Raw genomic sequence first — 18,105 nt, 5'->3', positions numbered from 1 at the left:
GCGCATTCGCGTTCAAACATTGTTGGAAGTGGCGCCCTGTGTGTGTGTGTGTTTCCTCTTTGTCCTCCGTCATTTTAGCGCCTTCACTTCAGATCATGCTCGAAGGACACGTCGCCATCCCAACCACAAAGCTTGCATAGTGGAATGGTGGCCTGTGTCCATAGTATGTATTCGCAAAGCGAAGTTTACGTCCCGCTCTCCCTCTTTGTGCCACTTGACTGCTGTAATTAGGCTTGCTCATTGTCTGCAATATTTACGCAGGATTCCTGCATGCCGCAAATGAAATTGCGATCGTAGCCCATTGCCGTTCACGACAGATATCACACTCATTAGACTAAGAAAGCGCTTAAGTTGTGCATGTAAATCAAAGCTAGTGAGAGCCATCTACCAAAGACTGGATGGTATTATTATTTGTGCGACACGCGCATCAGACAAAGCGCATATATGCCATCTACTAATCGTTCAGATTAAAAAGCAAAGACATCAGAAGGGATAAGCACATGAACAGTATTCAGCGAAGCTTGAGCTGTATGCCATAGGCAAAAAACAGCTGCAGGTGATGTTATGCTTCATCGAACATCAGTTTCACAAACCTGAAAGGCGACATCCACCTGCTACCCCCAGCATTTACTGCATCCACCAGCCAACACGTACTCGTCACGAGTACGTCACGAGTACGTCACGAGTACGGCTGCGACAGAAAGGATGTTTCATATCCGCCGCTAAGGATTCAGTTATGGGGCTGGCTAGTACCCCCAAGGTTAGTTCTAGTAGTAAAACATAATTACCCAAGAAAGTGAATAAAAATACGGCCCCGTGGTAGCTAAATTGGTTAGAGCATCGCACGCGTAATGCGAAGACGTGGGATCATTCCCCACCTGCAGAAAGTTGTTTTTTCATCCACTTTCATTGCCAAATTTATCATTTGCTTAATTCACTTAGCAAGTACCAGTAATTTCCCCTATGTTGCCCTTGGTGTTTTTGTTGGTTTCTCATGATATGAGTAATAAAAATCAGGCCCCTTGGTTAACCCCCTTTCTTCTCGCTCTTACATAACGAGGGTGTCGAATCCGGCAACATAGATGGCTTCAGGTAGCAATTGTGGGTTTATTGAACGATAACGTACTCAAGACGCCGGTGGCAGAAAGGATATTCCACATCCGCCACCAAGGTTTTTGAGTGGTGGCGCTGGGGAACACTACCAAGGTTAGTATTCATACATATATATATATATATAATGGAAAAACACCAAGGCGGAAACAAAAAGAAACATGGCATACACAGGTGAGAAAAACAACACGCATTGAGGAAATAATGCTGCAAGAACCAGCAAGTAAATTAAACAAAATTTAAGAACTGGAATGTCGACTTGGTTGTTATTATTGTTTTGTATAATTTTAAAGTGCAGTATCAGATCTTGCCAGTACTTAATATATTACGGCTGCCATTTACACTATATGTTTAGGTTTATCTCTGCGGTTCAGCCCCTTGAAACGTAGGTACTGACAGTAGGCCATTCTCCTTGCGTATTACTGACAATACTTACACCGCAGAAGACAGTATACAAACAAATAGCACATACCACTCCAGAGGCCTAATTAGGAGAAGGACAAAATAGAGTGCATTGTGCTACAGCGAGCACAGCAATGCTAATAGAACACGTTACTCGTTGGCGAGCGGGCATGAATGCTTCTGTTCATCAAAAACTTGCATTTTAGGAACCTTATGCAGCAGCTTAAATTTTTTTAATTATCAGCAAATTCCACAATAATATACTCACTTCTTTCGGCAACCACCATTGCCACAAAGAGTGTTGTGGCAGAAATAATTAAAAATGTCCTTTGCTTCTGCATTTCCACAAGAAATCAAAAGGTAGGCAGCTTCTTTTAAACAGAAATAATCGCACAAAAATGATGTCAATTTGCAAAACCAGACGATCTATACTTTAGGATTTTATCTAAGCAACTGAGATCTTCCTTGCGCTTTCAAGAAGCCTGAAATGAAACTTGTTGGCGAGCACAGCTGTAGTTATTGTGTAAGTATTGTCAATTCTTTACACGTTGAGCTGCAATGAGACCCTGAAATATGCATATTATTATGCCAACTCAATTTGCAGCTTTCTGTATAGCGCCGGACGCTCGTCCCTAAAAGCTATTGTGAATGTTCTGTGTCTGCTGCGTTCTTTCTACAATCCTCCTTTAGTGACACTTTTAGTGACACTTTCCCGTCAAAAGTAACAAAAAAATAATTTTGCTTCGGGCCTGAAACATTATTCATAAAAGTTCATGAAACACGTTTTAAACACGGTGGGAAATACTGCTGCATATAGCATCGCGTGCCAAACATTACTGGACTGTATGCAGATGTATTCTACAATTTAGCCAAATAGATTATAGAGAGAAAAAAAGCACGAAAAGATTAACCAGGCTGATCCCGTTGGGCAACCCTGGACTGTGAAAAAGGGAAATGAAGCACGAGAAGAACACAAAAGTTCACAATAGATTGCAGACTCGCTCCGGTAGCTTACGAGGCACATGCACCTGATAATGTATGTGGCGTCATCGATGACGTTAAAATAGCGGCAACGGCCTGTACACCTGGTATTGCGCGATTGTTTCTGGCAATGAATTACGGGCCATCTTGCTCTCGCGCAGATGTATGCCTTGCCGGAATATAAATAGAGGGAAGGGATGATTGTCCATGAGTCTAGCCGATTCTCTCACCGCTTTTTTGTCGCTGCCCGATGCCTCCGGTCTATGTAACCTCAAAACGTCAGCCCGCCGTTAACCTATAAGCAAAATCCTAACGGGTAAAGTGGAGAACTAGAGATACGCTAGACATTTGTGCATTTAGCTATTTGTGCATCACCAGTTGAGAGGAACTGATGAGCTATGTGGGAGTGAATATTACCATCTTTATATGTTGGCTAATGCTATGGACATTTAGAAATAAATTTGAAAACATACTCCTTGAAAGGCATCTCACTTGTTCAAGCCTGTTGATGAGGTTTACAGAAAAGGTGTTTCGGGCCTATTTTAGGGAGGTAGCTTTTTTGAGTTATGAACAATCCCGGAACACGACAAAAAATTGAATTATTGGGTTCTATGTGCCGAAACCACGATCTGATTATGAAGCACGCCGCAGGACTCCATAAATTTTGACCACTTGTGGCGCTTTAACGTGCGTCTAAATTTAGGTACATGGGTGTTATTGCCCCCATCTAAATGAGGCCGCCGTGGCCGGGTTTCGATGCCGCGACCTTGTGCTTAGCAGCTCAACACCACACCCGCTAAGTAACCACAGTGGGTATCTCGAATTCGAGATTTGCTAAAGATCGACGCATTCTTTAGGAAACTTTTAAGTCAGTTCTAATAAAAAGACTCGACTATTCGTGAAGAGTGTTTGCTTTCATGTTTTTAGGCATTATTGTTACTTGGTGGCCTCATGCTTAACTAGAATTATTGAAGGAGGCTATAGTGTACAGTAAGTTGAGCACTTTTTTGTCAAAAATTGTTCAGTAGCCTTTGGATGATTGTCAATGTGAGCGGATAGCCCGAACGAAAAATGATGAGCGAATGAACCAAAATGAGCAACCGAGAGCAAAGGAGTGAGAGAATGAACGTTTTCCTTGCCGAGTACGACAGCCGAGCACTAGCCATCGACCAATCGACGGACCCGCCATTCAGGAAAACAACCGAAACGGCAAACATAAAACAATCATGGAAAGTCGGGCAAGCAGGTTCGAATTCATGTTATAAGTGTGCCGTGAAAAACGCAGACAAGGGAGGGAACTTCTTGCCACCTGGGTGCAGGCTCCTGAAAGTTTTGTTCCGCACGTGCAGGTGGATGCTAAAGGCAGCACACTTATTCCAATGTTCCTTGTAATGCAGGAATTGTTGACCAGATACCATTGTCGTGCGTAAAATAATAAGTGGAACACACTTGAAGGTGCGTCAGCGCATGCCTTCAGGAACACGAACTGTCACTATAAAACTCAGCCCTTTCGTGCCTGGCTATTCATTGACCAGAGTTCAAACGCACCGCAGCGTTTTCAAGTGCACAGACCCTCACAAGGGGAAGCTAACAATTAAACCTCGATATACTGCAAGTGTGTTATATTACAAAACTAGAAAACGAATGCATAAGCCATCCATCAATAGCCCTCACAGATCACGAGTTTTTCTATTTGTGTAACATGGTACGTTGAATGCTGAAACACGGAATACAGTGTTTTGTAACCTTTACTTATTGTTTCCCCGTTCACTCCACGTTATATTCGATGATAACTGTACCTCGGTCAGCTATTTCCTTGTAGCATCTGTCATGTTAAACCAGTTAGGAATATGAGCATGTGTTGTGGACTGCCTCCATTGTCCCCGTTTTTCTTGGCACAATAATAACATGAACAAAAGAAAGCTATTCGTTTAATAACATGCAATTACAACATGACAATATTTCCCACTAAGATTTTTTTTTATTTTCTGCTGAGCTTTCTCCTCTTAAAAACATTTCCCAGTGCTTCATCACCTATAGAAAAGACACATGCATTCCTATGCAATGAGTATTCTCCACGTCCCACAATATAAAAAGCAACATGCCCAGCCCTAGGCATCAAATGTAAAAGCGTTTTAAACCGTGCACATGATGAGCCATCCACAAATGACACGGGGAAAGGAAGGAGGGGCCTGCGCATCTTATCACTAAAGCCAGCAAAGAAGGAACCAGAATTTTACGTCAGGAAATCTGATGTCAGATTTTACAGAAGAAAGTCTTAATGACATCACATTTGGGCGCGTCGCTTAGTTATAACGCAACATTTGTAGTTTTATTCACAAACAAAAAAAGTAAAAACTGACTGCTGTTTTCAAACGGGAGATCCTGAATTTATTAAGGTTTAATCATAAGCAGCTTAATATTATCATGTCTAATTTAGGCCGGCTTGCTGCCACTACAAGCAATGTCGACGTTTTAGTGAAGGCATGTCGAGACTGCTTGTACTCCAGGTTGTCCTAGGAAACAACAAAATATTTCAATAAATATTTGAATGTGAACGCATGAAGAAAACTAGAGCACGTGCACAGCATCTGTGAACAATTGTTTGCCCGTGCAACTTATACATCACAGCGCACTGTCTCTTTTCGAGCAGGAGCTCTATTGTCTGAACGCTCTCCGCCAATTTCCATGACTGAACGAGCTCGAATGTGCAGTGTACAAATGTTCTAGAAAAAGAAACGAAAGAATGGCAATCGCATTGTTGAGTGCTCGGCAATATTTCTCCCTGGTAGCCATTCCTACTTTTTTACGCAGCGTTCACGACTTTTTACTGTGATTCAGGCTATTATTTTAGTGGGCATTCTCTTAGGACGACGAAGTGTCTTTCAGGCAGAACGCCGGCTCTTCCAGCTCTGCTCATTTTGTGAATTTTCTAGACTTTGCTAGTGGACTGCTATTTCCTCCTTAACTGCGATGGAGATGGAGCCTCACGCGCGTCCGCCGGACTCGGCAGTGCCCGCGGCGGCACTGCCGACAAGGAAGCGCAACGGCACCGAGAGCGACACGGACAGCGACGACACCATGCAGTCCTATATCAGCGGTGAAGATTCTTGTGACGACGCCTTCGAGCTGGTGCGAAGTCGTAAAGCAAAGCGAAGATTTCTCAGCGCATCATCGAATTCGAGTGAGTCCACCGTGAGATCTTCGCGGGACACCGAGGAGCTCACCATCCTGTTCTCGCCAGTTCTCGCCACTGACAACCTGAGACGCCTCAACAGGCAAGCCGTGTCTTCTCATCTAGAGGCGCTGGTTCCAAACGAAATCAAAGACATCAGAGTGAACACCCGTAAGAACGTGCTAGCGATTGACGTAGAACACGCGGCTGCGTTGGATTCCTTGCGCAAGATCACGGAACTTGGCGGGATGAAAGTCCGCCCTTATATTCCGCTGGGCAAACAAGTCCGTACTGGCGTAATTTACGATGTTGACGAGACCATTGTCGACTCCGATCTGTCAATCTTAATCAAGCCAGCGACAGAGAACACCATCATCACAAACGCGTTTCGTCTCGGCACGTCACGGTGTGTGAAGGTCATATTTAAGGGCGAATCCCTCCCATCGCATGTAAAAGTGGGCCACTTCCGACACGCAGTTCGCCCCTTTACACGAAAACCACTGCAGTGCTGGAAGTGCATGAAGCTTGGCCATGTCAGTAGTGTGTGCAATAACACTACCGTCTGTTCTCGCTGCACTGGGCCCCACACCACAAACACGTGCGAGGCCAGTGTGCTGAAGTGTACAAACTGCAGCGGCCCTCACGATGCATCTTCGAAGGAATGCCGTTTGATTCGAAAGGAAATGCAAATATTGAAGAAAATGGTTAGAGACCACTCGTCTCACCGAGAAGCAGCAGCATCTATTAAGCGACGACGATCACGTCGCCGACGTCGATCAAGAGCCTCCAAAGCCTCTGCAGAACGCCACACACGTATATCACCACCCACTCTTCCGCCCAGGCCAAACGCCGTCAGCTCAAAGGACAAGGGTGCATCGAACAGCACGGCTGCTGACGCGTGGCCTGCACTCCCGAAGCTACATGTTCCTACTGAGCGAAGTGATACTTCTACAGCAGGGGACACTTCGTCTGTTCCTGATAAATTGGCGGACCAAGATCAACAAATTGTTGTTATGATCAGCTCTCTGGTCAGTGCTATTCGTGTTCTTCTGGACAAGCTACAGACACCAACAGCTCGAAGTGCATTGCAAGTGCTGGATGCCATCAGTCCGGTTCTGGCGAGCCTTCAGAAGTCCAGTGCTTGAGAACATCTACAGCAGAAACATGGCTCATCGACAACAAAAACGATCGTTCCGGGATGATGTGAGAAGTGCCTCCATATTCCAATGGAATGCGAGAGGCCTGAGGTCCCGTATTTCGGATTTTCGACAGTTCGTATTTGCAAACCATTTCCCTATACTGGTCATCTGTGAACCGAACTTATCAGCCTCCATAAGACTATCGGGATATGAATCTTTTGTTTCCAACACGTGTGTCCGTAGCAGTAAGGTTCTGGTCTGCATTCGCAAGGACCTTACGTACTTTTCCCAACAAGTAGCGCCACACGATGGTAACCAATACGTCTGTGTTACTGTGAAAAAATTACCGACGATTACGTTACTTCCTAATGCGAAATTTGAGCGCAGCAAATAAGCTGTTTCACCTTTTCGATAGATTGAGGCAAAGAAATAGAGCAACACATGTATGCGCTATCACAGAATTTTTTTTTATTTTTCACACGTATTCCTTTAACAAAGACTCCACTAAAAGTTCTTGACAGTCATGAAGGAAGCTTTGTGGTCGGAGAAATAGACTGATATATGTTCGACTTGGTACACCAATGCTTGATTCTCAAAGACGAGATCTATACAAGTGCCTCGCGAGGTTGTCACAGCCGTGGGACGCGTTACGAGTGAGAGGAACGGGATGTTCTCCCGCATAAGTGTTAGGAAATTGCTGTTTGTCTTTATGTCAACATTAAAGTCCCCCACTACTAACATCGGTGTGGATCGATGGACGGTTAATGCGAGTTGCAGGAAGCGCACGACGTCTTTCGTGAGTGCGGTAGCGGACTCACGAAAGCGGTATCAGTCGGTCGCTGCTAGCGCTGGGGGGATGAAAGGGGGGCGGAGCTGGTTACGAGGCCGACGATAACGCCAACGACGACGCGAAACCCAGGAACGGACGCCAAAGAGCCATTTGTGTAGCCAGCCCACCTCCACAGTCTCTCCTTCTCCCTTCCATCATCCTCCCTCGCCCGGAGAGCCGACAGCGCGCATGCGCGGCGGCGAAGCAGATTCGTCGGCGAGCTGGTTACGAGGCCGACGACGACGCGAAACCCAGGAACGGTCGCCAAAGAGCCATTTGTGTAGCCAGTCCTCCTCGACAGTCTCTCCTCCTCCCTTCCATCATCCTCGAATGTCATCATCCTCAGCTCGCCATCATCATCATCCTCAGCTCGCCGACGAATCTGCTGCTCCGCCGCCGCGCATGCGCGGCGGCGGAGCAGCAGATTCGTCGGCGAGCTGGTTACGAGGTCGACGCCGACGACGACGACGACAACGCCGACGACGACGCCGACGACGACGACGACGCGAAACCCAGGAACGGATGCCAAAGAGCTGCGCTCTAAAAGAAGAAGCTGTCTTTTACTCTTATTGGCGTCTACCTTTCCCCAACAAGTCAGTTTGATAGAAAAAGACTGGAATATATTTTGGCTGCTACTCCCGGTCCTTGGATAATAACAGGGGACTTCAACGCTCACCACCATATATGGGGAAGCTCCAGGATAAATTCGAGGGGCAGGTCACTAGTATCCTTTGCATCAGGCCACAACCTGTGTCTTCTAAATGACGGAAGCCCGACTTTTCTGCGAGGAACTACGTACAGTAGCTGCCTTGACCTGACTTTGGTGTCACGTTGCCTGACTTTGAGCGTGCAGTGGTTTACTGATATTGAAACCCATGGAAGTGATCATATCCCGACCTATGTGAGAATTGATGGACTAGACGCCACATTACCGGTTGTTTCTCGCCAAATCGACTGGTCAGTCTTTCAAGATCGCGTAGAAGACACATGCAAGACACATATTGCACGCAGATCAGAAGACACAATTGCGGACGCTATGCAAGATTGTACACGCTGCTTCACACATCCATCAAAGCGTACAGAGAATGACATTGAATTGGAAAGGCTTCGTGCACTACGTCGCCGAGCTGAAAGGAGATACAGGCGCACGAAGTCAATTCTTGACCTCAGAGAAGCTCGGCGCATGCAAAAGAAGATCAAACGCCGCATGGATAAGCTAGCGGATCAAAGATGGAAATGTTTTTGCGACTCACTAGACCCCCGCAAGCCATTGTCCTGTGTATGGCGTACCCTACGGGGTCTTTGCTCAAGTCCCCAGCAACGACACCCATTCAACGCCCTTGCTCTCTATCAAAACCGCTGTGAGATAGACGTCGCAGAGGAATTTTGTGCGAACGTCGCCGGCGGCACAGTTTTAGTCCCTGACATGGCTCTAGGCAACATCCCCTGTCCACGAGATGCAAGTATGGACGCTCCATTCTCTATGGAAGAGCTAGAAGCTGCTATGGCGCTCTGTAAGTGTTCGTCTTCACCAGGGCCCGATGGCATAACATATACTGCTTTGCGCCACCTAGGCAGAGAAGCACGAAGAGAACTCCTCAGCGTTTTTAATAGTTCATGGCAAGATGGTGTCGTCCCACAGGAATGGAAACGCAGCCGCCTGGTACCGCTTCTAAAAGCAGGAAAATCACCGCTCGAACTGGCATCATATCGGCCTATAGCTCTTGCCAGCTGCGTCGGGAAACTCATGGAACGTATGATCCTCATGCGTCTCGAATGGTACCTTGAACACCACAAGATATACCCTGACTCTATGGCGGGATTTCGACGGGGTCGTTCATCGATTGACAATGTCATCGATCTAGTAACATCTGTGGAACAACAAAAATATCGGAAGCGATTATCAGTAGCACTCTTTCTTGACGTGAAAGGCGCTTACGACAACGTTTTCCATCAAACCATTCTAGACGCACTTTTGACAATTGAACTAGGAGGACGAGTATATCGATGGGTCAGTAACTACTTGACACAAAGGTCCTTGTTCGTACGAACAGAAGATGGTCCAACTAGCGACCACTACACATGCCGAGGCGTTCCCCAAGGCGGTGTTCTAAGCCCTATTCTTTTCAACCTCGCGCTTCTTCATCATCATCATCTTCAGCCTGGTTACGCCCACTGCAGGGCAAAGGCCTCTCCCATATTTCTCCAACAACCCCGGTCATGTACTAATTGTGGCCACGCCGTCCCTGCAAACTTCTTAATCTCATCCGCCCACCTAACTTTCTGCCGCCCCCTGCTACGCTTCCCTTCCCTTGGGATCCAGTCCGTAACCCTTAATGACCATCGGTTATCTTCCCTCCTCATTACATGCCCTGCCCATGCCCATTTCTTTTTCTTGATTTCAACTAAGATGTCATTAACTCGCGTTTGTTCCCTGACCCAATCTGCTCTTTTCTTATCCCTTAACGTTACACCTATCATTCTTCTTTCCATAGCTCGTTGCGTCGTCCTCAATTTGAGTAGAACTCTTTTCGTAAGCCTCCAGGTTTCTGCCCCATAGGTGAGTACTGGTAAGACACAGCTATTATATACTTTTCTCTTGAGGGATAATGGCAACCTGCTGTTCATGATCTGAGAATGCCTTCCAAACGCACCCCAGCCCATTCTTATTCTCCTGATTATTTCCGTCTCATGATCCGGATCCGCCGTCACTACCTGCCCCAAGTAGGTGTATTCCCTTACGACTTCCAGTGCCTCGCTGCCTATTGTAAATTGCTGTTCTCTTCAATAGCAGCGCTTCTTGGGCTGGCCGAATCCCTACCGGAAACAGTGAGTGTTTCCATCTACGCCGACGACATCTGCATCTGGACATCAGCGGTCACTCGCCTGCAGGTTCGCGCACGGCTACAGAAAGCGGCAACACAGGCATCTGACTACCTTCACGCACAAGGCCTTACCATCTCAACAGAAAAATGTGCGTCAGTCGCTTTTACACGAAAAGCGATGACTCCTTATCCGGTATGCATCAATGGTCAGCCTATCTCCTACAAGAGAAATCACCGGTTTTTGGGCGTCATTGTAGACCGAGACCTCACTTGGAGCCCTCATGTTGCCCACTTAAAGAAGAAGCTCACATCTATTGTTCACGTCTTCAAGTTCATCGCCGGCAAAACATGGGGATCATCAGTGGGCTCCATGCTACAGTTATATGGATCGCTGTTCATCGGATTCCTACGCTACAGTTCTCCCGTGCTTGCTAAAACATGCAAGTCAAATCTTCGAGAACTTCAGAGCGTGCAGGCGCAGGCACTACGTGTTTGCCTAGGCTTTCCGCGCAGCGCCTCAACAGCTGGAACCATTATAATGGCTCAAGACCATCCGATCACGACTTACATTAGTACCGAAACGCTTAGAGCCCATGTTCGTCATGTTTCACGGATGCAGTCAAGCTCTCTTGCGTGCCTGCCGGAACGACGACCACAGGCGTCCTTCTCCAACAAGGTCAGCATCCATCGTGCCTCCTTACCATCGGGTTTCACACCCTCTGCACGTTCAACCTCAGCTTTATGGTGTTTAAAACAACCTCAAGTGCGTCTTACGGTTCCAGGAATAAGAAAGAAGACCGACCTGCCTACCTTGGCCTTGAAGCAAGCAACTCTGGATTGTTTGCAGACTTTCTACTTTGATCGAATACATATATATACGGATGGCTCTTGCACTCAGACCAGCTCCACCAGTGCAGTGGTTATACCATCACGATCACTAAGCATCCGATACAAGATTTCTCATTTGACAACATCGACTGGTTCGGAGCTTGTTGCCCTCCGAGGTGCCGTTGATTATATTAATAACCAACCGGCTAATCGGTGGGCTATATTCTGCGATTCCAAGGTGGCCTTACAATGTCTTCTGGCATCTCTTCGTCGCGGGTCATGTGAACAACTCGTGTCGGAGATACGAGAAATGCACCATCTCATGATCGCGAAAGGACGCGACGTCGTGTTTCAGTGGCTGCCTGGTCATTGCGGTATCTCCGGCAACGACCTCGCTGACGAAGCTGCTAGAAAAGCACACGAGGCAGCAACCCTTGTTTCAATACCTTTATCGCGGACCGACGCAGCCCAACACTTAGGCAAGTTAGCGCACTCTTTGACAATGGAGAAGTGGCACACATCTGAATTCACTCACCATCGCTTGCATTCCCTCGATCCCTCTATGCAACTGCGGCTGTTACCAGGTCTTCGGCGAAATGAGGAAACAGTGCTGTGCCGCTTACGTTTGGGAGTCGCATTCACAAATGCTTATGCATTTCTGATTGGAATGGCTGATAGCGCCGAGTGCAATGCCTGCGGTGTCGAGGAAACCATAGAACACCTACTGTGCTACTGCCCATCTTATGAAAACGCAAGGCAAGACCTCTGCACAGCTCTCAATCAGCTAGATGGGAAGCCGTTCACCTTGAAGAAGATCCTGGGACCATGGCCTCGCATATCGCAGCTACAAAAGGCCACAAAAGCGCTGCTGCGATATTTGAAAGCGACCGGATTGAGTGAGCGCCTGTGATTTGGACTGAGTGACCGACTGATATCTCCAGTGGACTTTCTCTTCTTTTATCTTTCCGTCCCCCTTTCCCTTTCCCCAGTGTAGGGTAGCCAACCGGGCTCAGTCCTGGTTAACCTCCCTGCCTTTCTTTTATCATTTTCTCTCTCTCTTAGGCGCTGTAATTTAGTGCAAATTGCACTACATGTGAGACTGGTAGGTGCTAGGATCCGGTGAAAGCGACCAGACCGAGTTCCACGCGACCGCAAATGCTTACTGAGGACGCCATGTGTGAATTTCTTCTTTCTCGCATAGAACAGGTTTGATGTAGTTGATTAAAGGTGTAGTTAGTGGCTCTTCGTCCCGCCGTCCCGCCCTTTCTGCCTCCCCACCGATCGTCGGCTCAGAAGGCAGCGAAGGCACTTTTGTGCTTTCTCAGAACGTCTAGTTTGGGCGAGTGGCTTTAACTGAAGTACTGTCCGTACACGTCTCCACACCTTCTCTTTCCCTGATCTCTCTTCCCTTGCTCCTTTCCCCTAGAGTAGGGTAGCCAACTAGACTCTTGAATGGTTAAAATCTCTGCCTTCCTATACTCCTCTCTCTCTCTGGTTCCGTTTGGAAAAGTTCAAGGTACTTGAAACATATACATAATTCTGAAGAAGCCTATTCAATTTAATGTGGATACAAAAGAGCTTTCATGCGAAACTACACATTCGAAATACGAGCGGCTTGTAACAATAGCCGTTTTTAACAGCACGATTGGAAAAAAAAGAGCCGCCATTTCCACTCACCAAAAGTATATCATGTCCGATGAACAATTTCTCCCATAGCGAATTAGCACTCACGTTGATATGATCGCCGCTTGTTGATAGATTATAATTTTCATACTATATGCCAGATACCCGCAACGAACAGTCGACCAAGAAGCACCCCGTAAATATAATATAAATGGGAAGAAGGGAAGTAATTCAAGGTAACATAAGATTTATTACATTGCATTGCACCGGTGAGAAATAGCTAATTGCGCGGCAGATTCCTTTACGCCAAGAGAGAGAGAGAGAAAGGACAGGGAAGGCAGGGAGGTCAACCAGACCAGCACCCGGTTACCTACCCTACACTGGGGGTGGGGGAAATGAGAAGATAAAAAAAAAGAGGAAACAAGGGAGAGAGTAAGCACTGAGTGCGTGTGGGTGGGTGCACAGCGACATTACGAGCGGTCTTTTAAGCCGGTGCACTTCAAGTATTGTACTAGTGCACGAATCGCTTTTCGTGCCAGTGACGCGTGTGGCCACGGTGCGAGTATCTTTGACTCGGACAACGGTCTTGAGTCCAGTTGGTTAAATGCTGCCCGCAGAGAGAAGCGTTGTAAATCGTAGCGAGGGCAGGTACACAAAAGGTGTTCAATGGTTTCCTCGCACCCACACCAGTCACACACCGGGCTCTCGGCCATTTGCGTACGATTAGAGTAGGCATTCGTGAACGCCACGCCTGGCCACAAGCGGCCCAAGCAAGGCTGTTTCGCCCGAAAAAGGCTAGAGTGGCAGTTGTAGCCGTATCTTGGGGTGCAGTTTATGCAACCGGCAATTGAAGGCACCTGAACTCCAGAGATCTTGTGACGTTTTGCGTGCAAGTAGGCGATGTGCCCTGGCAGCGTCCGACCTCTCGGAAGGTTTTGGACACGTCTGGGTGTCTTTGTGCCAAAATCAAAGGAACCAAAAGGGCAAATTTCGGGTGTTTTATTAACCTTTTCACGAAAGCTTCGTTTCCTGTCAATTCCAACGCGTGACTTGGATCTGCAGAATATTTCTGCACAATAAAAACATTTCGCATTAGGAAAAAAATTCGGCAGTACCCCTCTCACGATGACTATCGAAGGTAATGCGATTTACATTCAATCATTCTAGCACACGATATTGTTGAGAGAGAGATAGAGAGAGAGAGCGCGTAAACTTTATTTTCAAATCAGTAAGATTTGAGTCCGGCATCCTTTTGGTGGGTCTGGGCACCCGCCGCGTACGCGATTCCAAGACCTGTCTCGAAGCGGCTCCCTCGGCTTGCTGGACGGCCCAGAGTTGTGCTGTCAGGTTCGAGCTGAGCAGTGCGGCCTTCCAGCCCGAGCGGTGGCTGGCGGTAGAAGAGACGAATGGGTCGGCACTACCCGACTCGTTTGTTAAGTGCTGACAATCCCATAACATGTGATTAAGTGTGGCAACCTCGCCACATGATGTGCATATGTTTGTAGTGTACATGTCTGGATACATGGCGTGCATGAGTCTGGGGTTTCTGTAGGAATCCGTTCGTAATTATCTGAAGTGTACTGCTTGCGTCCTGTCTAAACTAGCGTGACGGAATAGGTATACGCATCTTTGTAACTGATAGTGTGTCGTGATGTCGTGGAACCTGTTCATACGATCTTCCCACGCCCAGACGTTCGCAGTACCCTGCGGGGGATCTTCCTCCAATGATGCTCGGTGAGTGAGGCCTCGAGCAACGCGGTGAGCCGCTTCGTTGGGGGTGCTCGATCCAGTGTGTGCCGGGATCCATAGCAAATGCCTTCGGTTATCGAAGTCGGCCTCTAAGTAATGCTTATGTATTTCTGGTTTTCTAGTAATAGTCATTCTGAGACCCACTTTTTTTTTTATTGAAGTGAATGTTAGGAGAGGTTGGCGCCTTTATGTGGTGGCACCGGCTACTACTTGTCACTTGGCTGACGAAACAAATTTAAGCAAAAAGGGAGAATAGCGACACTGAATATAACACTCAGTAGAACACCGGATCAATAAAAAATATACAGTCCATGAGTCGCAAATTACAGTACATGAGTCCCAAAGTTCTGTGCATGAGTTCAGTCCACGTACGCATATATGAAGTCCGATGTTTTGAACAGCCAAAACACAAAACAACACTTGTAATACACTCCAAGCACAGGACAGAATTATACGTATTGCGTAAAAGTTGCGATCACCACGTAAACCAACTATGCACCACGAACAACGTTTATGAAACTCATTTAGCGTATTCGGATTATCCAATACTTAATATTTACCCAAAATGTTGGTGTCCTCTAAAAACTTTTTCAGAGCAAGAAGCGCTCTTTTTTGAAGGCCCGCAGTTGGCCATGGGCCAAGTATCTTTTTTAGAGTGAATGGTCTTCTGTCTAATATAAACAAATTAGCTTGCAGTACCGTTCTTTGTGTATCGTATTTCGAGCACTCGAGAAGAAGATGGTGCACATCTTCGTCTGGATGGCCACAAGAACACTGCGGACTAGAGACACGTTTTATTCTGTACAAGAAGTGTCTCGTAAATGCAGTACCAAGACGCAGCCGGTGTACCAAAGTTTCAAATTTTCTGTTGTTTCTTAGAGTTTCCGGCATTGATAAGTTTATACATGGGTCTAATGAGTATGAGTTTTTAGTTTGCTGGTCAAACCAGGTAGTTTTGCTGAGACGACAAGAAATCTGTCGCAGGATCAGACGGACTTCACTACGCAACAGGGGAAGATTGGTGGTCTCTGCGATATTGTGCGCTCGATTCGCAGCTGCGTCCGCTGCAGTATTGCCAGGAATATTGCAGTGCCCAGGTATTTGTTCAGCTGTATACTATAAACACTTGATCCGTTATCAGTCCAGCCTACAGTGACATTCGTTTTACGAGAGGCGCCAATGAGCGTGACCAAGAGAGGAAAATTTCATGACGACTGCGCAGTTCTGACGACGGAATAACGAAAATGGAATGACGTCGATGGAAACCCAAATGTGGTATTCAATGACGACGTGATGACAACAAAACAAAGACAATTAAATGATCCCAATGGTGCAAAGAGGACAGCTTGACAACACCGGCATAAAGACAATGGTATAATGACGAATTTATGACGACAAGAGCGTGACGGCGACGGTATGATGACAACCGTATAAAAAAGTTGTTACAGCGACGGCGGCACAAGCATGGCGGAATGATATGATAACTGCACGACAACGGGTGCATGAAAGCGGCTGTCTGGTGATGACGCAATGATGTCGATGACATGAAAACTTCCACCTAGTCACGATTAAGTGACTAAAGCATGATTACGATAGAATTGCGAAGGTGTTATGACGTCAATCAAACGAAGCAGGCAGTATAATGACGACAGCATGGTGGCAATGGGTTAATGACGAAGCATGAAGACAATGGCATGACAACGACTCTGTGACGATGCTTGAGTGAAACGACGACTCGACGAGAGTTCGATTACGACGCTACAATGACACTGATGCAAAGACCATTACTGCTTCACGACGACTCTGTGAGAATGAATGCGTGACTACACTCTAAACACAGTAGTAAGCTTTGCAAAGGTGCACATTTTCACATTCTTGTGCACCTTTAACATAAAAGTTACAACAATGTAACCTTTAAGTTTTTAACCTTTGGAAAGGTTACAAATGAAAAGGTTACTTTTTTATATAGGTTACATGCTTTTTTTTTAATGTAACCTTTACGAAGGAATAAAACCTTCAGAAAAACATAGGTTACTTGCTAGAGCACCTGTAACCTTTGGACGGCGCGCAATGCTTTTGGTAAAATCCCTTATTAAAAATGTCCTTGGTTTTTGTTCAGGGTCACGAAATACAGGACTCGCGTGGACTCCGCATTTGACGTGCACGAATAATACCCATCGAAAAGAGAGGTCAACAGACAAGACAAACAAAGATATACAAAAATGCTCGCCGCCTTTAATATCACTGACAAGAGACATAAATACATAATTTACCTTAACCACAATACCAACGCATACCTCCCACAACGACGCTTACCATTAGACAATGTAGCCTGACTTCCTGAGTCTAGGCAATACTAAAAAAAACTTACGTTATACAGGTGATGTGTATGGCTATATGGTCAAGGCACTATATTTGTAAAGTAGTTTTTTTTATTTAGTGTACATGTACTATAGAGCAAATATCTATCACAATAAGTGCTGCACATAATGCACTATAAGTCTGAGCTCATATTATATAACGATTTGCAGTGCGAAAAGAGCTCTGCAAACAAGCCCGCTTTGGAAAGCAACGCATGCACTCGATTTGAGAAGCATTAAGCCAACGAAGACCTTGCACGCCGTAAATGCGGCTCTGAAACAAAGGGCACTTACCCAACTCTGTATATCTGCCATGGGCACGTGGACAGTGATTTCAATAGTCGGAACGGCTTGCGTTCTCTGCTGTGTCCTCCGACGAACACACAACGATGTGCCGCCGACAGTCGCAAAAAGGTTCGTTGCAGCTGCCGGGCAGTACATTCCACAAGTCCCTGCTGCTTAGCGCCATTACAGATTTTGTCGCGCGCACACACAAAGCAAAAGACTTCAAAATGCCGAACAAAGCAGAGAAGAAACGCCGCCAGAAAGCGGCTCGGCTCCGCCATAGAATGAAGACGGCACAGCCGAGCGGTTTGAACGGTTCAAACGACGCGTACGAAGCAGCCCGGGCGGCGCCTGCGCCGTGGCGCCTTCCCGCAGTCTAGACTTCCGTGGTTTCTTTGCGCATGCGCGTCTAGCGCGTATCGGAGCGACCGTCGTGCGATATTTTGAGCACCTCTCCTTACAGTTACCCGCTTCTCGCATGCTTGTTGTTCTCATTTTAGTTTAATTCCGACTCGCTTTGTCGACTGAAATATTCGAAGGCCCGGCGGAATGTAACAAAACAGCTCGTCGAGTTGCGCACTCGGCCTCGCACATCCGGTTACATTTTCTGCCGCCCTCTCAGGTGCTGCCCTTCTCTGTCTGTGCTATTAGAACATTAACTGCGACGGTGTTTAACGCATTTTGGCTTACATGGCGAAGAAGACACAAAAGCTGTATTGTATCATGCCTAGATATTACGTGTGTATTGAACGAATTGCGATGTTACGTCACTTAAAGTGGAGAGCTGTACGAGTTGGTG

The 18,105-nt window shown here is 46.7% G+C and overlaps 1 long non-coding RNA gene across 1 annotated transcript in view; it reads right to left on the bottom strand.

Annotated features, from left to right (window-relative positions):
* The window catches only part of LOC139056079 (uncharacterized), a 90,627-nt gene extending 72,990 nt beyond the window's left edge, over nt 1–17,637 (bottom strand). The window contains exon 1 of the long non-coding RNA XR_011512141.1: nt 17,316–17,637. This is a non-coding gene — a long non-coding RNA (uncharacterized lncRNA). The remainder of the gene's footprint in view (nt 1–17,315) is intronic.
* Nucleotides 17,638–18,105: the final 468 nt, after the last annotated feature.

The sequence above is a fragment of the Dermacentor albipictus genome, chromosome 2 (genome assembly GCF_038994185.2).
Source record: "Dermacentor albipictus isolate Rhodes 1998 colony chromosome 2, USDA_Dalb.pri_finalv2, whole genome shotgun sequence".
Lineage (NCBI taxonomy): Eukaryota > Metazoa > Arthropoda > Arachnida > Ixodida > Ixodidae > Dermacentor > Dermacentor albipictus.
This window is presented reverse-complemented; position numbering and strand designations above follow the sequence as displayed.